At 37.8% G+C, this 19,605-nt stretch overlaps 1 long non-coding RNA gene across 2 annotated transcripts; it reads left to right on the top strand.

Annotated features, from left to right (window-relative positions):
- The first annotated feature begins 1,439 nt into the window (after window positions 1-1,439).
- Window positions 1,440-18,620, top strand: LOC136788606 (uncharacterized). 2 transcript variants are annotated; one of them, XR_010827261.1, is made up of 5 exons: window positions 1,440-4,590; window positions 9,413-9,541; window positions 9,921-10,239; window positions 16,277-16,459; window positions 18,224-18,620. It is a non-coding gene; the product is annotated as an uncharacterized lncRNA (long non-coding RNA). The 2 variants fall into 2 exon arrangements; XR_010827260.1 differs by lacking the exon at window positions 1,440-4,590 and having other exon boundaries at window positions 7,872-9,541.
- The last annotated feature ends 985 nt before the right edge of the window (window positions 18,621-19,605 follow it).

The raw sequence follows: 19,605 nt of genomic DNA on the forward strand, positions 1-19,605 counted from the left end.
GCCGTATCCTTTGAGTTTTCTGTTGATAGGCCATAAGCATTCTATATCGGGAAAAGCCCTTCAAATGGCATTTAGAGGATTTCTGACATACATAGTTTTGCCTATTAATTAGGTTCATGTGCTTAGATGGGAGTTGAAGCTGAGTATGGCTGAATACTTCAACAGGCAACTTGTTAAACATGGACAAAAGCGTTCTTTTTCAGTGGACTAGCAGGTTAACAGTCAAACAACATGTGTTACACTGCCAGAATGCACTGTACTATTTTGGCTAAATAGTGGCAGTCACCCAAAGTTTATACAGACGCACCTCAGGAACTGGTAATACCCAAACACATAGTGACATCTGTAATTAAAATTGCTCAAGTCTTTTCCATTGCTATGTTTTCAAAAGCAGGTAGCTTTCTGGAAAAAAAATGCTTAATGCACTCAGTCTTGAGTGGAAGTGTCCTTCAACATCTGCACTGACTCAGGACTGCAGTGACAGAAAGTAAAACTGAATTTTGAGAAATCATCTCCACTGACAATTTCCACTGAAGCTAGCTTTTATTCAGTTGTGTGGTGCACGTATGACACTTCAGGCATGGCATTTCAGCACTCATGTTAGCCTTGAGGCAAAAATATAGTGCTACGCTTGAGTGTTTAAATGCTGCCGAGTTTCAGTCAGGGCTTGATCCCGCACAGGGTTACAAGAGTTCAGCTAAACTAAAGGAAGAACATTTAGTTTGAAATATTGTCAGCTGTGTTGCCCAGATTTATTCCACTACAGAGATGTTAGTTCACCTAAATGTAGATGTTTCTGATACAGATGTCTGCATCTGATCTAGATACCTGGGCATTTTTTATACTCAGTGGAGGAAAACAGGCAGTTTCAGCATACAATTCTTCTTCTCATTCGAAGATAAATGCCTAAAATCAGTCAGATCAGATCAGGCTGTTGCTAAGAGTCTGTTTCTCTTCCATGAGTACAAAAGCAGCCACTGATGAATAGGTTGGCTGTGGATGTTGACACAATAGACACATGGAGTTTGGTAAAATTAGTCTTACCTTAATGACCATGTGTCAAGGTCAGAGCACGTTGGCTACCAGTACCCAATGAGGATATGTAGGACCACGTAGTTCCTTTGTGCCTCTTGCCAAAGTTATACGTGTAGAATTGAGCAGTACATTGCTAAATTGGCCAAAACAGAATTTTAATTTACAAAGCTTAATAGTAATATGAGAATAAATCATATAGACCTCTATGGTACTAGACAATTCTTGACCATCAGAAGGGACAGCCTGGGTACCATCCCTGCCAACAAAACCTAAAGGTCCCAGACAACTACAGTTACATTGAGGTAAGTAAGTAGTCCACCCTCAAAGGGCTTGCTCTTTGCTGATTTTCTTCATTCACAAGTAGTGAACTTAGCTGAGGACCAAGGCGTTGTTCTAGAAAAAGGAGTGTCAGCTCTGCCCACTTCTGTCAAGGACAAATGCCACACAAAGCAGATACTAAAACCTGACTGCTCTGTGTGTTGCAGAACAGAATCAGAATTGTGGAATCACAGGATGGCTGAGTTTGGAAGGGACTTCTTGAGATTACCGAGTCTAACCCCCCTGCTCATGGAGGGTCAGCTAGAGAATATTGCCTGGGACCATGTCCTGTCAAGTTTTGAGAATCTCAACAGATGTAAACTCCACAAAAATTCTTGGCAATCTGTTATAGTATTTAAACGTCCTCACAATAAAAAGAGTGCATTTCAGGAGAGCAGACTTCAACCTCGTCAGAGATCTGCTTGGAAGAATCCCGTGGGATCCCAGAAGAACTGGTTGATATTCAGGGATCATCTCCTCCAAGCTCAAGAAAGGCCTATCCTGACAAGCTGGAGATCAAACAAAGGCAGCAGGAGGCCTGCATGGAGGAGCAAGGAGCTCCTAACTGAATTCAGATATAAAAAGGAAGTGCACAAGATGTGGAAGCAGGGGAAATTAATTACAGGGTGTATACTTGATGAGGGTGTGCTTCTTAGAAAAATAGCAGAAGCTACTTCACATCAGTGTTGAGTCTCATTTTGTTGTTGTTGATTAGCTCTCAGTTGATTAGATCTTAATACATCTTAATGGCACTTTGCTTTAGTTTCTAGGGTTCATTCAATCTGCTCATGCAGCCCTTGAAGGCTTTGAAGTCTTCCTCTAAATGCATTAGTTCTAAGCAGATATAATAGAGGTAATCCTGTGTATTTCTGGCTGGAAAAGTGATGAATAAGCCATTTAAGAGATAATTTTGCTCATCAAGGCATAAGGGGGAGAAAATGAAATGGGAAAAGAATATTCAAAAGGTTAATTCTAGGCATAGGAAACTAGTCTGCTATCCTGGAACTGTGTCTACATGCCAGCTATATTTTCTTGGAAGTAAAAACTTTTGGGTATCAACCACCATGCTAGTTCTGCAATGTGGCCACAGCAGAAAAGAAAACGAGGTGCCTATCTCAGACAGGAGAATGAATGACTGATGATCACAGTCACAACATATTCTAGCAAATAAGTGTACAGTTTAATAATTAGATAAAATAAGAGTTAAGTGAGCTTATTTCATTGTGTTCTGGAATATTGTGCAGTGACATCTTCCAGAAATGCCAGATCATGTGCTGATAATACTCTTATTAAGCTGTTTGCATTGACAAATGTAATAAGAAACAAGATGCTGGGAGATGAAAATGGGAGACCACGTAAAATCTGCAGACATTGTTATGTCTCAGAAAGAAGAGAAGGTATCAAAGAGCAAGGAAACAGGAGAGAAACTCTTTGCAAGACCCTTTGAAAACCTAGAAACTAGCAGATGTGAGAAACCATACTGCCTATGACATTGGCTGATACTTTGAGAGAGTTTGACTGTAACTAAGAAATAGTCCTTTGCTCTCTATACTTGTGGATCTAAGATTGCTTTCCTAAGCCCCATTTTCCCTGACCATGTCCCAGGTCTTATTCAAGGACAGACACCCGGGCATGCATCATAACAAATTTCCCAGCCTTCGGTGTATACCGTACCAAGTTTTAACAGCAATGAAGCCCATAATTTTGGCTGAATGACAGCCACAGTGTTTTCCATCTTTTTTTTTTTTTTTCCTGATATATATAACTAGAGAAGTGAATCTACATGTAGCAGGTAGAGCAAAAAGTCAGCAAGTACTGTAGGAATATGACTGGAATTCAGGTGTCAACAAGCAACAAAGAATGTTGTTTAACTCAGCGCACCAATGTCTACTTAGAAGAACATACTGGTCTGTACTGTTTCTACTCTGAGGCAAATGTTCCAGTCATGAAAGAAGTGGAATATTTCTTGGGCTTATTTGGACAACATCAAAGTTATGAGTGATTGAAAAGCTGGTTCCAACCGTGTAAGGTACCAGTTGTTCTGACGTATGAACTCTCACAGAGGTAAAGCGTGTGTAGATAAGACCATGGTATTTGCATTTCAAAACAGTTTTGCCAAGCCTGTGTTTTTCAGGAAGATTTGTAGAAACAAAAAATATATCATAGCACTATCAGAAATGGAGAAAGAAAATGTTAATAATTCACTCTCCTTGAAGATCAAGGAATGAATCAATGCATCTTCAAGACTCAAAGCAGATTTAGGACAGTACATGTGGGTCTGAGCTGTTCAAAGGGAGGCAACTGTTACAGGGGGAGCTGGACAGCCCTCCAGACTTCACCCGTACAGCTCAGGGCATACAGTGCTCCCGTTACTAGTAACAGGCCACAGGCTCTGTGTTAAGCTGACAACACAGGCATTAGGACATGTCGGGATTCATCTGGGCTGGTCTTGGCCTTCCTAGAGCTTGTTTTTCATCTGTTTAGCTGTAGCAACTGTTATTTGACATACAGCTATTACTCAGTTTGTTTCATCCTTTGCTTAGCTTTGTACAACTGGGTGGTGTAAGACTTATTGTAACTTACACTTTTCTGAGTTATAGATATTCACAGGATGTAGTTTTTCTTTCTGTAATGAACTATGACACTAGAATAAAAATGCAGTGTACAGAAGTACAGACACAGGAAGATAACTGGGCCTTGAAAGTGCAGACACAGGATGATAACAGAGGTCCCTGTGTCATAAACAACTCAGCAGTAGTCATTTACTGTCTGCCAAAGGAATGCAACCTTGGGAGCTGGGTAAAACAGTTTTGGGGTAACAAAAAGAACATGGAACAGGTACCTGATATGTGTAAAAAATACCATACATAGTATATTTGGATATAATACGGAATAGTGAACCAATAAATAAGGAGCAAGTGGATTGTGTTAGCCAGTGTATAATAACGACACAAGGCAGACCCAGGAGCAAGGAGGAAGAAACCATCAACATTTTCATCATATTTCCGGAAAAAAAAAAAAAAAAAAAAAAGAAAAAAAAGAAAAAAAAAGAAAAAAAAAAAAAAAAAAAAAGAAAAAAAAAAAAAAAAGAAAAAAAAAGGAGAAAGAACCCCTCAACATTACACCTTTGCCAGTGAAGGGTGGGATGTTGATGATTCGCCATGACGCCTTCACACCACGACTGAAGCCATCAGCCTGAGGAGGTGGTCTCTGAGTCACCAGAGCGTCAACAGAAGGGTGAGCATGATACCAGAGAAAGAGAAAGGAACAATTGCTAGGAAGTTTGGGTATTCTGGTTTTAGGTGTATCATGGGACGAGCTGTAATAATTGGATAATTTGAAATATAATTGTTAGTATCATTGTACCTGGACTAATAATAAGTCTTTGATTAGACTGTCAAGACTTTAATTAGACTAGCAGTAAATTCCCAGTTCTGCATAAAATGTGTGTGACCCACATAAACTGTACAAGCTGCAGTGCACCAAATTGGCAGGAGCAACCTGAGATGTAATTTAAATGCAACAAATTAGTAACAAGTTTATAGAGAACGTGGGCAACCTAGATTCTTAAAATTGAGTGCAACTGTCTACTGTATTAATTTGATATCCACTGACTGTAATGGGAATTTGGGCATCCAGCTCATATGTAGACAACTACGTTTAGTTATCATTTAAGTACCTCACATTAAAACTGATCTCAATGTAATTCTGTTACCATCGGATTGTAGAAACTATAGCCATCTCCTAGCATAAAAGACATGAGAGCAGAGGGAAAACTATCAATCTGGAAACAAGTCATTGCTACTAGTTATTTAGATTTGTATAGTCAGTCCTTTGATCTTAAATTTTTAAGTTTGCCATGCAGCTCATCAGAATTCACCTAAATTCAGGTAGTAGGTCTAGCCGTAGCCTGCGTGCCTTCAAAATGCTACAGAATGTGTGTTTTGATGTTCTTATTGCGTAACAGAAAAGATCCCAGCTGAGTGCTAGAAAGATTTGTTTTTCTCCTACCAAGGGATTAGCAATGGATGGGCGCTAAATGAAAAGGATAGAATCACAGAATCATGTTGGTAAGGACACATGGAGGTCAGGTAGTCCAACTCTCTGCTAGGACCAGACCCAGTTAGATCAGGTTACTCAGGGTTTGCCTAGTCAAATTTTGGGTATCTCCAAATATAGAGAAACTATTTAAACTGGAGTCCACATCTATGCCATTCTCTCTGTCAGCTGTAAGAAGTATTTCTTTGCTAACTTTAGACAAAACTTGATGAACGGTTGAAAAATTCAATGTGAAATCATGCTAGCACTATCGAATGTGCCACGTGTTGTTGATCAGTGTCAGAGAGAGGATGCCCGTCTTTTTTTTTTTCTTCTTTTTTGTCTGATTCAGTGTAGCTATTTAAATGCTTTTAAGCAACATCAGTTTTCTTCCTTGTTCAGCAGGTTTTGGAGGTACAGTGATAATTCTGACCAAGCATCCAGACAGGGGAAATCTCACTTGAGTACTTTTTAGAAAAAGTAGCCAATGGACACAAAAGTTTGGAATCCTACCAAGGCATGAATATTTATAGCACGAGATGTTTGAATGAACTAGAAAATCCTTAACTCCATCTGAACCAGATGGAAGAACATAAGAACAGAGCTCAGACAGGAAAAAAAGGCATATCTTCAGGCTTTTCTCTGAATCACAGAAAGAAGAGTTCTGCTTAAGAAGGAGAGAGGTTTTTGTAATGGGAGTCTAGAGATGTGTTACAGAATTAGGCTGTATAAATTCTGAGAAGGTTGTTTATCACAGTAGAGAAAACTGATACAAAAATTCAGATTTAGCAAAGGGAAAATAAGTATGAATCTTTGTTGTAACTTGTTACTCCACTGTTCCCAAGCATTATTGCTGATGTTTATTAATGACAAATATACTAGTGATTGATATGTCAGAGAGAATAACAGTGAACTAGTCAGTATTGAGGCAATCAGTACTGGTATCCTCTATCTTTTAAGATAAAAATGTTGATACCACACTCTTCTATATTCTTTTTGTCTAAATCTAGCTGGAAAATTAATAATATCCAATAGAGCAAGTTGCTAATTCACTTCACTATTAGTACTGTTACCACTAAATGCGAGTAATTATATTCACCGCCTGTGTTTGTAAACTCTATTAGAATTGGTTTATGTGATCATTGAGTCACAGACATGCTATATAGGCTCTTAAAACTAAAAGACTGAGATTCAATTCAAATCCCAGGGGAAAAAAAATCTATGTAAAAACAATTGACTAGAGCAAAAATATCAAGGAGTCTAACCCATGCCCCCAGTACCAAGTGGCATTAACTAGCTTACTTCCCAACAACATGAATAGGGAAAAAAAGTAAAACAACCCTAATCCGTGACTAACCTCCTTTCTCCATGTCTTCAGTACTGAGCATGGCAATATTAAGGACACAAGCACACAATTCCAACAGACATTGCTAACTAAAATATGTCTTAAGTATGTGCACTATGTATGCCAAAACTGGAATATTCCTAAACAAGTGCTCAGACTTGATTCTTCAGAAAAACAAACCACTTTATGTTGGCTTCGTACTGAATGTCATGCAGAGTTTGAGATTTGAAACACCTGTCTCCGAATCTGTATTTGATTTATGTCTGTGATAACGAAGAAAAGATGAAGATCTGCAGTGGCTCTCCGCTGTTTTAAGAAAATGAAGCAAGCAAAAGTGAGTGCAATGGTTGCTTATGATTTTTGAATAGTCCCACCATGTCTCATTATCTCTTGTAGACTGTAAAAAAAAAAAAAAAAAAAAAAAAAAAACAATCCTTTCTCTTCTTTTTGCTTTAAAAAGCGAGCTGTAATGTAGTTTTCTCTCATAGTAAGATACAGCGACAAAGACTGTCCAGTTCCTCTTCATGAGAGCAAAACAAAAGAGGCACAGTATCTCAGCAACAGGTATCTCATCAAGAGGGTGGCAATAAATGCAAAAAGACGTAAATAAAACTTTTCTGAGTTTTAAGGAAGCACTTAACATTAGTCTTTCTTGTACGGCTATAGCAGGACCCTTAATATCTTGCTTGATAAAGGCAAGACATTAGGGCAGCTAAACATAAATATGTGCAGTTGACAGCAATGAGAGTTTAAGTTTATTACTGAATTGCAGGTAAATGCAGTGGAAATGCTGTTGCTGCGAACCTTGAAAAAGAAAATTCATAAAATTCATAGGAATGTACTCTTCCTGAAGCCCCATTTCCTTCCTTCAAATTTCTACAGAACAAAAGCAAATTTCCTGTGAAAGATCTCATTCATACATCAATGAGAGCAGAACTGGGTAGTTAAAAAGGAAAGAGTACAAAAACAAGGCTACTTTGCAGCTAACTTTAAGGGGAAGTATGTTTTCCCTGGCTACTATAGAAGAGCTACTGCATTGTCTGGCATTCCCCTGAATCAGTGTCCTTGTCTGCACAGAGGCTGCATGAAAGCCCTTGCATCACCTTTTATCAGAAGGAGACACAAATGCTAAAGATGTTGTGCCAAAGTACACATTAGTATTTCTTTTCTTTTTTTTTTTCTTTTTTTCTTTTAATACCCTTGTGTCCAAAGCTAAAGAAACAAATACAATTTTATATTTTCCTGTATCCTGGTACAATAACATGTTGTCACTTCAGCCAAGTATGAATAATTCATTCAGTGAATCACTATCATTTCTATTTAAACAAGCATAGAATAAGATAATAGTGCCTTTTGCAACCCCACAATAGCAGAACTTCCTAGGGTTAAAATAAGCAAGGCTAAAATAAACATCTCTGACCCATAAGGGTCAGATACTTTGCATGTCCCTAACAGTTTTGATCTGCCCAAAGGCATGAAGCAGCTATAAGAACAGGATTCATAACTCCCTCTGAGAGAAATTCTCAGGTGTCATCAAGCTGCTATATCGCTCCAAAATGTCTTTTTTTTTTTTTTTTTTTAATATTTTCTGGCATAGAGCAACTATCCATGAATCAGAATGTAGACCACAGGAATTTAGAAAAAAAAATAGTTGTAAGACACTATTAACTTATGACAGTCATTAGACTTGCCTCCAGCTCATGGGATAGTAAGGCTGGATTAAAGCAATTCTTTTCTTGTCTCCCTTCATATTATGGTTGTACTACACAATTTACTGAATCAGTTGGAAATGCTAGTTAAACAAACACAAAAACAAAAGAACCCCACACACAAAAGTGTTTTTTCCAGCATTTGAGACCCTAGGTGAGGGTCATGTGAAATGCCCTAGGATACCTCAGGTCATCCCCCTAGGACTGGCAGAATCTAGGCTCAGCTTTCTGAGGTGTCAGATGGCATCCATCTGAGAAACCTGAGGGCTTCTGAGATGGCAACTGAATGGAAGTTCTCTTTATGTTGCTCCATAGGAAAATATCTTTTTTTTTTTTTTCCCTGGGTTTTGTTGAATAATAAAATATGGCCATTTAATCAAGTATTAATGAAAACTAAAAGCTATGGACAGTAATTACACTAGTATAATAGCGTCTACCTCTCAACCATTTTGTATTTTAAGGAACACTTTTAGCTAACATTACTCATATTTACTTATTTTCTCTATTAGATATATAGAATATATAAATATGCTTTACATATACTAAATTCAGAAGATGCTTTGAAAAATGACGATGCCAGCTGATGACCACTTAACGTTTGCCTGCCAGAACAGCAGAAAGGGAAGTTGACTGTGAAGCTACAAGGCAGTGAAAACAAAAACAAAACAAAACAAACAAACAAAACAACAACAACAACAAACCATGGCACAATAAAGAATAGGAAAAAAAAATAGCTGCATTGTTCATAAAATACAATGATTTCAGGGAATCCAAATAAAGATAGGGATACCAAATAACAGTAATAAATCAGACGTGGATTTTAAAAGTGTGAATGTTATGGCTGATCTTGACGTAAACATGGAGGCTGTCAGATAGTGTGGCAACAGGAATGATAAGAACAGGGATTTATGAAGACTGGAACACAACAACTGAGAATTTATATGCGTCAAAGATCATGTGTCTTCAGAAACAGAATCTCTGAAAAATGTGATAAAGAAGAGAGGACAAGGACAGCATTACCAAGTCACACAAAATGTCCCAGTCCCCCAGGATCTTGCTCCCAAAGACTGCCAGTAGTAGCTGCATAGAGAAAATGGTAAGAATAAAATAAGCATGTAGTAATACATCCCTGGCATATTTTTTCAGATTCCAGCAATTTGTGGCTTAAAAGTCACATGAGAGAGCTTTGTATCTAATAGGCCTTGGTAGGATTTTCTTCAATAAATTTGTTCATTGCGTTCTGAACCCTTGTAAACCTTTAATATCCCAATGCCAAATGGCCAAGGATTCTACACTGTATGATGAAGTATTTCTTTTCTTTTTTTTTCTTTTTTTTTTTTTTTAATCTGTCACCTGCCAGCTTCATTTGATACCTCTCCCCTCCAAGAGACAATGAAAAATTGCTCTCTATTCATGCTCTTCCCCCTACTTGTATAGACTGCTGTTGTGTCTCAGTTGGGTTTTCTCTTTTTCAGACCTTCTAGGTGTGGTATTGAAAGAGCCAGTGAAGAGCTGGTGTTAAAAGCACTGCCCATATAGCTCTGTGAAAGAGACAGAGCAGGAATACAGAAAAATATTGCCATTGAACTGGAGAAGGACTTCTGATGGAGAGCAAAAAAATGGAATATTTTCATAGAATCACAGAATGGTTTGGGTTGGAAGGGACCTTTGAGATCACCCAGTTCCAACCCCCCCCCCCCCTCCACGGGCAGGGACACCTCCCACCAGACCAGGTTGCTCAAAGAGACCATCCAACCTGACCTTGAACACTTCCAGTGCCTCACCACTCTCTAGGTAAAGAATTTCTACCTTATATTGACTTGCGGAAAACGGACTCCACAATCAGTAAGATTGTAAAGTAGGTATGTTTATTCAGCGCTGGGCAGCACGGGGGGTAGTCCCGCCAAAGTCGTGCGCGCCTGACGGGGCAACTTGCCTTGGTTATATGCAGTATAGAGTTACATATGCATGAAGTTTCACAATACGCCTATACATATTCATAACCTGTCCCCGCTTCGTATTAAAATTAGTTCCAAGGAGTCGTTTCCATAAACTCCTCCCATCTGCACTTGCGCAGTGTATTCTGGCGGTGGTCGTCGGGGGTCGTGGGGATGAAGATTGATGACTCTTGCTCGTCACCGCTAGTTGACCTCTTGTCTCTGCGCAGACTCAGTTGCTTCTTGGATCTTGTCCATCCACAGGACCAGTTTCTACCTGTTTCTTAAGATAGGCTCACACTCTTATTAAGAGACTGACCTTGGTAAAGGGGCCCAAGGCTTCTTGCTTTAATTAATTTGGACAAGCACCATAGTTAGTAAAGACACTAAGTAGGATCCTAGTTTCATGCCGTCAGCACTCTATCTCTACTTGATAAGATTCCCCTAACTCCCTCTCTCAGTCCCCCCTTTTCTAAAAAGTTAGTAAATTCTCTAAAAGTTAGTAAATTATTATATTCTCCTAACTCCCTCTCTCAATATCTAATCTAAATCTACTCTCAGTTTAAAACCATTCCCCCTTGTTCTGTCACTACACCCCCCTGACAAAGAGTCCCTCTCCAGCTTTCCTGTAGGCCTCCTTTAGGTATTGAAAGGCCTCTATAAGGCCTCGTCGGAGCCTTCTCTTCAGACTGGGCACCCCCAGCTCCCTCAGCCTGTCTTTGTAGGAGAGGTGCTCCAGCCCTGTGGGAATCCTTGTGGCCCTCCTCTGGACTCGTTCGAATTGGTCTGTGTCCTTCTTCTTTTTTAAATAATACTCATAAAAGAAATGAGGAAAGATTTTAGTAAGCTTCTTAATTATCTTAAAAGCAAACTCCTTCTGGAAGCAAAAATGGGAGAAGTAAATTTTCAAAGAAACTGAAGATAAGATTAGATTGCTTGGGAACAGCACATTAACAGATAATGGTAAATCTATTGATTAATTATTAAACACATAAAATAACAAAAAAAAATATACAAACTAGGTTAAGTAGACTGGAGGTATCTCAGTGGAACAGAAAAAAATTAACATATACCAAATTATGAAAAAGCGTGATAAGATTAAATCTAAAGATTATTATGCCATCTCTACCATGTATGCCATCTTCATTACACTATCTCAAAATCAAAGAAAATGAGAAGGGAACATCAATAAAGGACTTAGAATAAAGGTACCCTTGTGGATAAAATATTTTAAATTTGTCAGTGGCTCAAGAAAAACATGGAAAATACTATGATATTCCATAAAATAGCCTTGAGTTTTTAAGAAAAATTTGGAATCTCAAATAAAACATTTGAGTGATAAAATTAGATGCTTAGAACTGAAAAAAAAATACACTGCATAGTTAGGGAAGGAAATTTCTCTTTGTATCAATTCATGAGCACACTGGGAAATACTCTATCCTCTTTACAGTGACTATGGAAAAAAATGGTTTAATATAAGGTAAAATTTTCAGAATGTCACAACTACAGAAGAGTTCTACCATCTTTTTAGATATGCTAATAATCTAGTTATGATAGGAGAAATAGAAGATGAGGGAAAAAAGTAATTGAATTAGGAAAAAGGAGTTAAGATCAACAAACTGAAAAACAAACTTATTGGTTTAAGTTGGCATACAATATTAACCTGTAAACATAAACATTGGTAAGTTAAAGAAGGTTAAATGCTTACCAGCATTAATTGAGAATTATCTGGGGACAGAATAAATTAAGGCCTGGTTGCAGAAATGGAATGCTTCTAATATTTCTTCAGACAATTTTAGCTCTAAAAAATCATTTGTGAAAGACTGTCTCTTACAGAAAATATAATGGGAAAGAAAGACAATTCCATATATCATAAAATAAAGTAACAATCTATAGGTTACTGATTTTTTTCTTTTTGTTTTTGTTTTTCAATAAATTTATGGAAACCTAATTATCATTTGAATTTTCTACCCCTTCCTCCAGAATACCTTGAAATAGTAAATAGATTCAAAAGGAAGGACACAAAGGAAAATGTCTAGGTGGTACCTACATATACAATTGTTTTTCTAATTCAATCAATCTGAGGATTTATGAAGATCCAAGTACCTAGGTGCAAATTTATCCCCATGATATTATCTGTGTTCATTAAAGCCAAAAGCAAAAAGCAGCTGTACATTCCAAGGAATGAAGTCTGGGCAATGGTGATTTTTTTCTTTGAGCGTGTAACATGAGGATTTCTTTTACTTATTTGAAACCTTAGAGTTGTTAGCTTATCTAGGTTTTTTTTTCTTCTTTCTTTCTTTATTTTTTTCCTCAAAAATGTATTGCTGTAACAAAGAGGACAAAGGAGTATAAGCAAACCAAGTCAAGTCATTTGTGTTGCTATTTTTGTCACAACTGCTTGCTGGTTATAACCTAAGCTTTCCAGTGTGCATAAATCACGTACAAATGGGCAATGGAAGGAGCATTTCTGGGCACTTACTGAGAAGCCAAAGGAGGGGAAAGCCAATAAAGGGCTCATAGTGAGTGATCCAGCTAGGAGCTGGCATGTCTCCTAGCCATCAAGTTTCCTTCAGCATTAGGGAAGAACTCTTTGCCCTGTACTTGTTCAGTTATCCAGGCCAACATCTTTTTAAAAAGAAGTCTATAATTAGGCCATCAATCCATACATTTCAACTTAAGTAATCAGACTTCAGAATTGTCAAGCATCTGGAAATTTCCACATCAGCTGGCTGGTCTATATTAAGAAATCAAATGTACCAAGGACTGTTTTCTGGCAATAGAGGCAATTGGCATGGAGTAGCCCCTCACTCCCATACCTGTACTACTAGCTGCAGAATAGGGTCGCCTAACCTAAATTGGGAATGGCCTCTCACCCATGTTATTTCCCAAGCCATGTGCCTAGGAACTGTTAGAAATCTGGACAAAGTCAAAACTTCTCTAGGGATCATACTTGCAGTTTAATGATACAAGCCACTGAATTACAATGCCTGAGATACTCCCTAGCCTCTTAAAATTACTAGTACAGGTATGGCTAGGCAGGTGTGGCACTTCTAGGTCTCTTTTTTATTTTTTTCCTTGTTGTTTGTTTGTTTTGTTTTATTTTTCTTTTCCTTTCATTCTTTCTTAGTTCCTATTTGTAAAAGCCAAGTTTTTTTTTTTTTTGTCATCGTCGTTGTTTTTTTTTAATATCAGTGAAAGACCTTCATATCTTTCCCACTAAACTAGGAAGTTCTTTCCAGCAGTTCACCACCTTCCTTTCTTAGATAAGGGGGTTACACATTAACATCGGAAAGTTAGAAGTGGACTGGTACAATACTTACTCTTGCTTGTCCTATGATACTCTTGCTTATAGTAAACAATATCTTACTTTGAGTACTCCACTAATATCAGTGGGATTCCTTGTAGTGGAAATAAAAAACAATGGTGGAAAAACACTGGTATGCATAGTTTCTGGAACTCACTTCCCACCTTATTTTCCATGGTTCTACAATTGTCACGTCAGTTAACTTTAACCTTTCACAACACAGTAAATCAATAAAGGAAATGAAAAACAGATTACATTGCTGGTTTGTAAGTTAAAAACTAAAGATATCTGTGGTAAGACTGAAGATATAGAAAAAAAAAAGAACAAAAAAAAAAGAAATATCATTCAACCAGGTATTTACATCTTTTCATGACCATCTAAGCTTTCTAGAAAAAAAAAAAAAAGTGTTGGTTTGAAAGACAAAATGTCAGGAACTTTCCAAAAAACTCTTACAAAGTTAACTTTGTGAATTTCTGGTTTGCTTATAAGACAAATTGTGTTGTTATTACTCCAATCTTCTATAGACAAAGACCAGCATGAGTAGGCATGAGATATGCTTATAAGGACAGTGTCATCTGAAGATAGAAGGATGAGTCAAAAGTGCATTCTCAGCACTGCCATCAGGATAACATGGAAGGAAACATAGGGGAGGAAAATTCCTAGATTAAATAAGCATTAAAGAGTTGGGTTAAAGTGGCTCAAGAAAACAATATTTCAAACCTGAGATTGCTTCTTTTTAATATTTCAGAAGTCTGAGAATGAGAAAAGCAGTCTACATATATTTATGCCTAATATAGTATAGTATTTTGAAGAAAGTGGCAATTAGAACATGTCTAATTCTTCTGTAGTTGACAGTTATAACCTGAAAGTTGACTCAAACCAAGTTCAATCATTATAATTTAAAATGTAATTAAAAAGTTTTCTTATCTTCCATTTGGATGAAGACCACAAAAATCATAAAAGGAGCTCCTATTCCTCCTGATTTGCTATCAAAAACTGTATTTTGTCAGAGCTATCTACTTCTGGTATCAATTTAAGGATGGTGTTATTTGAACAATAGATCTTGAAACTATGTATCCGAGCTCTAAAATATTAGAGAGCAGCCAAATGGCAATAAAAACTAAGATTAAAACATCGCTTTCCTCCATAAGTAAAAAGACACTAATCACTGTTAAGAGTGTAGGAAGCCTTAGAATCCAATACTTGAGATTCATCAGCTGTGATAGAAAAAGAAGCTGGAAATTATTTAATATATTTTTCTCTAATCAAAGGATTTCTGTCTCTTTTTTTTTTTTTTTCCCCTCCAAGATGACATGCAGGGTAAAATCCATCCTTTTATTTTGCCCATGAACTAAGCAGAACTATCCACAGATTACTTTTCCGAAGCAAATAAATATTCAATGTTTATACTCAAAAATTCCTTATGGTCTCTAGCATGGTCAATCAGACTAATGAGGGTATTTCATGTATATAAGAACTACTGAAATCTTGATTCTTATTTGTTTATTTAGAAGTCTTCATAATCAGGCTATGCAAAAGACTACACATTGGTTTCAAGATTCACCAGTACATTTGAAACTATAATATTCAAAATGTATGTCACATCAGTAACATAACTACAAAATGAGTGACACCTGGCAAAATAGAGAGACATAACAAAAAGATGCACAGAATGGTTACATGTTCGCATATACTGACTTTTTAAAAAATATTTTATTTTTAATTGGGCAACATAAAAACAAAAAAGAATATATTGTTAGGGCATTGTAACAGAAATGATAAATAACAGTCACGGTCATTACGGAACAACTATTTTTCTAAAAAATGAAACAAGCAAGAAAAATCTGTTATTTTAAATATCATCTAGTTCTAACCCCCCCCCCCCCCCCCAGTTATCAGAGCATATATTTTGCAGGGGAGGGATAAACAACTGAATGGGCATAATTGCCTCCGTATTTGAGCAGTGTCTGCTTTAGCAATTTAGGACATGAATATTAGTTTTACCAATCTTGTTTTTCATCAAAAATATGCAAGGCCTGTATGAGAGCACATTTTAATACCATTTACTTTCATTTTTGCCTTTCAAGTGTTTGCTTTCTCATACAGATCTATGATATAATATAGAAGATATTCTGACATTATAAAGTATGGGCACTGAGTAGGAGAGTGAGTAGGAGAGAAATTTGTAAAATATAGTTCAAATACTCTTCAAATATTCTGCAACAAGACTTACCCAGCATAGAATTTTTCAAGTGTTAATTTTACATGGAAATTTTACTTTTTACAACAGTTCTATTTAGATATGTGAAACTGAAGCACTGTATATGTTTCCAAGACTGAACACCAAAAAATAGGACAATATGACTTTTGAAGGTGTGCATATTCACAAAGTGAAAAGGGAAAATGGCATTATTTGGATGGGTATCTCAGATGTAATTCCGTCTACTCAGTTGTTAAAGATTTGTGTTTTTTTGTTGTTGTTATTGTTGTTGTTTTTTTATGTGTGTGTTTTCTGTTGTTTTTAAATTTACACTCTTGTTTTAAAACAATCATTTCTTCCCTTTATCTCTCTATTCCTTTTCTGAAGCATCAGAAAATGGGTACAAGCAAAAAACTCCTATCCCTTGCAACCCAGTCCAGGATAAAACACACACTCATTCTAGAGGCATACAAATCTGAGACCAAGTAGCATCCTAATCCTGAAGAGAGCTGAACACATTTTGAAAGAAGCTGAGGGTTCTCAATTTGCTTTGGCAGTATGATTGTGTATGTAAGTATGTGTTTAAAGACATGCAAGTACTTAAAAAATAGCTAAATCAGGCACACACAGTAGCACTACTTTTATTCTTTAAGTTAAGCACCCACTAAAATTCTTTGAGGTCACAGGAATCACATCTGTAAATCCAATGGTTTTAATTAAATCTTTATTGTTCAATAACATTTAATCTAGGTAAAGATACTATCTTTAAAAATGAGAATGCCAACAAACATTATTTCAGTGGCTCTGATTTTTTACCAATTTTATTATTTAGAAGGTATTTTCCTTCTAACAGTTTAGCATAATAAATGCAAACCAGACTGTCTTTCATAGTCTAGTACAAAATTAATCTGTCAATATGTACAAAGTCTACAGTTCACAGTAATTACAAACAGAATGTACACATCTATAGATGAGATGGTGAAAATAAATGATGGTAATCAGTCCTTATTTCTGTGCTCAGAAAACTTAACTTTGCACCCTGTTGTGAATTAGAAATGCAAACAAACTTCAAAAGAAATTACACATTCCCAAGACTCAGACATATGTGTGCCTTGGGGTGGTAATGTTTGAAGACAAAATACACCATGTAGTAGCAAGAGCTGTGTCAAGAACACCTACACTGTTGAATGCAGTATCACATTCTTGCTTTGAATTATTATGAACAAAGATGTTTGTTGCTTGAATTTCAAAGGAGAAGGGTACTAGCATGCAAAGTGATAGAAGAAAAATAATGTAAAGTAAGGTGTCTGTATAACAAACATACAAAAAAAAATAAAAATCATGAATCACAGAACTCTAACAGGGCATGAAAAAACATGGCTATAATTAAGCTAAAGGCACAATTTTGAAAAGGCTATGTTGTAGCGTGTTATGGACACACCATGGGATTTATTTGCAATAGAAATAGCCAAGAACACCAAAGATGTTTCTAGCAAGCTTAAAGGTGTTTTGTTGTTACTTGTTTTTTGTTTTCTTTCTCCTGATCTGTAAATTGAAATGGATTAAAACCTACTGAACTTTTTCCAATATATAACCTGAATGGAGTAATCAAAGGAAAATTCAACAGTATCATACCTATTATCATTTATTGATGTGCTTAATTTTGTTGTTTGTATCCAACATGTTATTAGTAACATAAATAAATATGATGAAGTTTTTATGGCTAGAGGTATAAAATGTAAACAGATTTCGTCAGCTACAGTTACACTGGCAAAGGTACAATGTGGTAGCACAAATGTTATTTCTGTAGTCTATTTGCAAATCACACCAGGAAAGGTGTTTTCAAAAAAATCAGTTTCAAAATTAGAAACTGTTTGCCAGAAATTGAAGTCCCAGCAGAAGCAAGTTTTTCTTTGTTTGTTTTTTAATAATTTTGCTGGTGTTGAGGCAAGACTGTATTAGGCTTAGTAGCAGCTGGACCATTTCCTGAAGAAAAGGGAGAGATGGTCCCGCGGTTTGCTCAGGAAGAAGCCATGGTTCCGTCACAGTGTGAGAGCCCAGCACATGGTACACAGTGTGTGGTGCACAGTCCAGTGCAAGGTCCTGGGGGCCAGAGACAGGCAAAAAAACAGGATGAACAGAGAGATGCAGAAATCCACAGTAAGGACATTTGTTAGTTTTGTATCAATGAAGATTTGGATCTAAAAAAAAAAAAAATGTAAATAAAGAGCGAAGTATGGTCCAGATTTCAAAGATCTTTCTTTTGAGGCAACCATTGTAGCTACTATGTCACTGCACAGAAATAACTTCTTCCTTTCTCTCCCTGATGTCCAGCGGTGGCCTTCAGGCAGCTGGCACAGACACCCAGGATGGGATCGACAAAATCACATAATCGCAGAATGGTTGAGGTTGGAAAGGACCTCTGGAGCTCATCTGGTCCAGCCGCCTGCTCAAGCAGGGACACCCAGGGCAGGTTGCCCAGGACCACATGTCCAGGTGACTTTTGAAGATGTCCAAGAGGGGAGACCCCACAGCCTCTCTGGGCAGCCTGTGCCAGTGCTCCATCAGCCACAGAGTGAAGTGCTTCCTGATATTTAGAAGGACCATCTGACCTCATTTTGGATACCTCACATGTTGATAATTAGATCTGAGCTGTCTAGACTATCTTCATAGTGTAGAAACAGGCAGTAGTATGGCAACATTCCTCTCATAATTAAGTCAAATTAATCACATCCTAGAAATGTTGTTAATCATAAAGAGAGTCCAAGGTGACTAACAGACATACACCGTAAACATGCAGGACACTTCAGTCTAGGAGTGACCTCAGTAAATCTCCAGGCCAACGGCTTGCTCCCTGAGGTCAGAACAGGTTCATCAGGGCTTTGTCCGGTCAGGTCACGAAAACCAGCAAGGATGGAAAGAACACCTCTCGTGGCAACCTGCTCCACTGCCTGGCTGCCCTCATGGGTAAAAATTCTTCCTGATATCCAGTTTGTTTCAGGTTGTGCCTGTTCCATCACCCGCCACGCGCTGCTGTGAAAAGCCTGGCTGCATCTCCCTGTTGACCTCTCCGTGGGCACCAGGGGCTGCAGTGATGTGCCCCTGAAATCATCAGTTCTCCAGGCTGAAGAAGCCTTCCTCCCTCAGCCTCTCCTCGCAGGGAAAGTGCTTCAGGCCCAAACACCCTGGTGGCCCTCCGCTGATCTCACCTCAGTTTATCAGTGTCTTTATCAGTACTGGGGAGCCCAAAACTGGGCGCAGCATTTAGATGTGATCCAACAAGTGCTAAGTAAAGCTGGGGATAATCACTTCCCTTGACGTACTGAGCTCCTGTTAACACTACCCTGCATGCTGCCGGCTGCCTCTGCTGCCAGGGTGCACAGATGGATCGTGTTCAGCTCACTGTCCTGCAGGGCCTTCTCCCCAGAACAGCTGTATCACTGCCAGGGAGTCTTTTTCCCCAGGAACAGGATTTTGCATTTGTTCTTGTTTAGTTTAATGAAGTTCCTGTAAACACAGCCTGTCTAGGTGCCTCCGGATGGAGCCTTGCCTTCCAGCTTATCCACTGGTCACCTCCAGTTCTGTAGCGTAAGCAAACTTTCTGGGAGCGCCTCATCTCCTTCAGGTCACTTCTAAAACTGTTAAACAAGACAGGCCCCAGTACAGATCCTATCAGTTACCAGCCTCCAAGCAGAGCTACCCTCTCAGACTAGTCA

This window comes from Anser cygnoides, chromosome 1 (genome assembly GCF_040182565.1).
Source record: "Anser cygnoides isolate HZ-2024a breed goose chromosome 1, Taihu_goose_T2T_genome, whole genome shotgun sequence".
Lineage (NCBI taxonomy): Eukaryota > Metazoa > Chordata > Aves > Anseriformes > Anatidae > Anser > Anser cygnoides.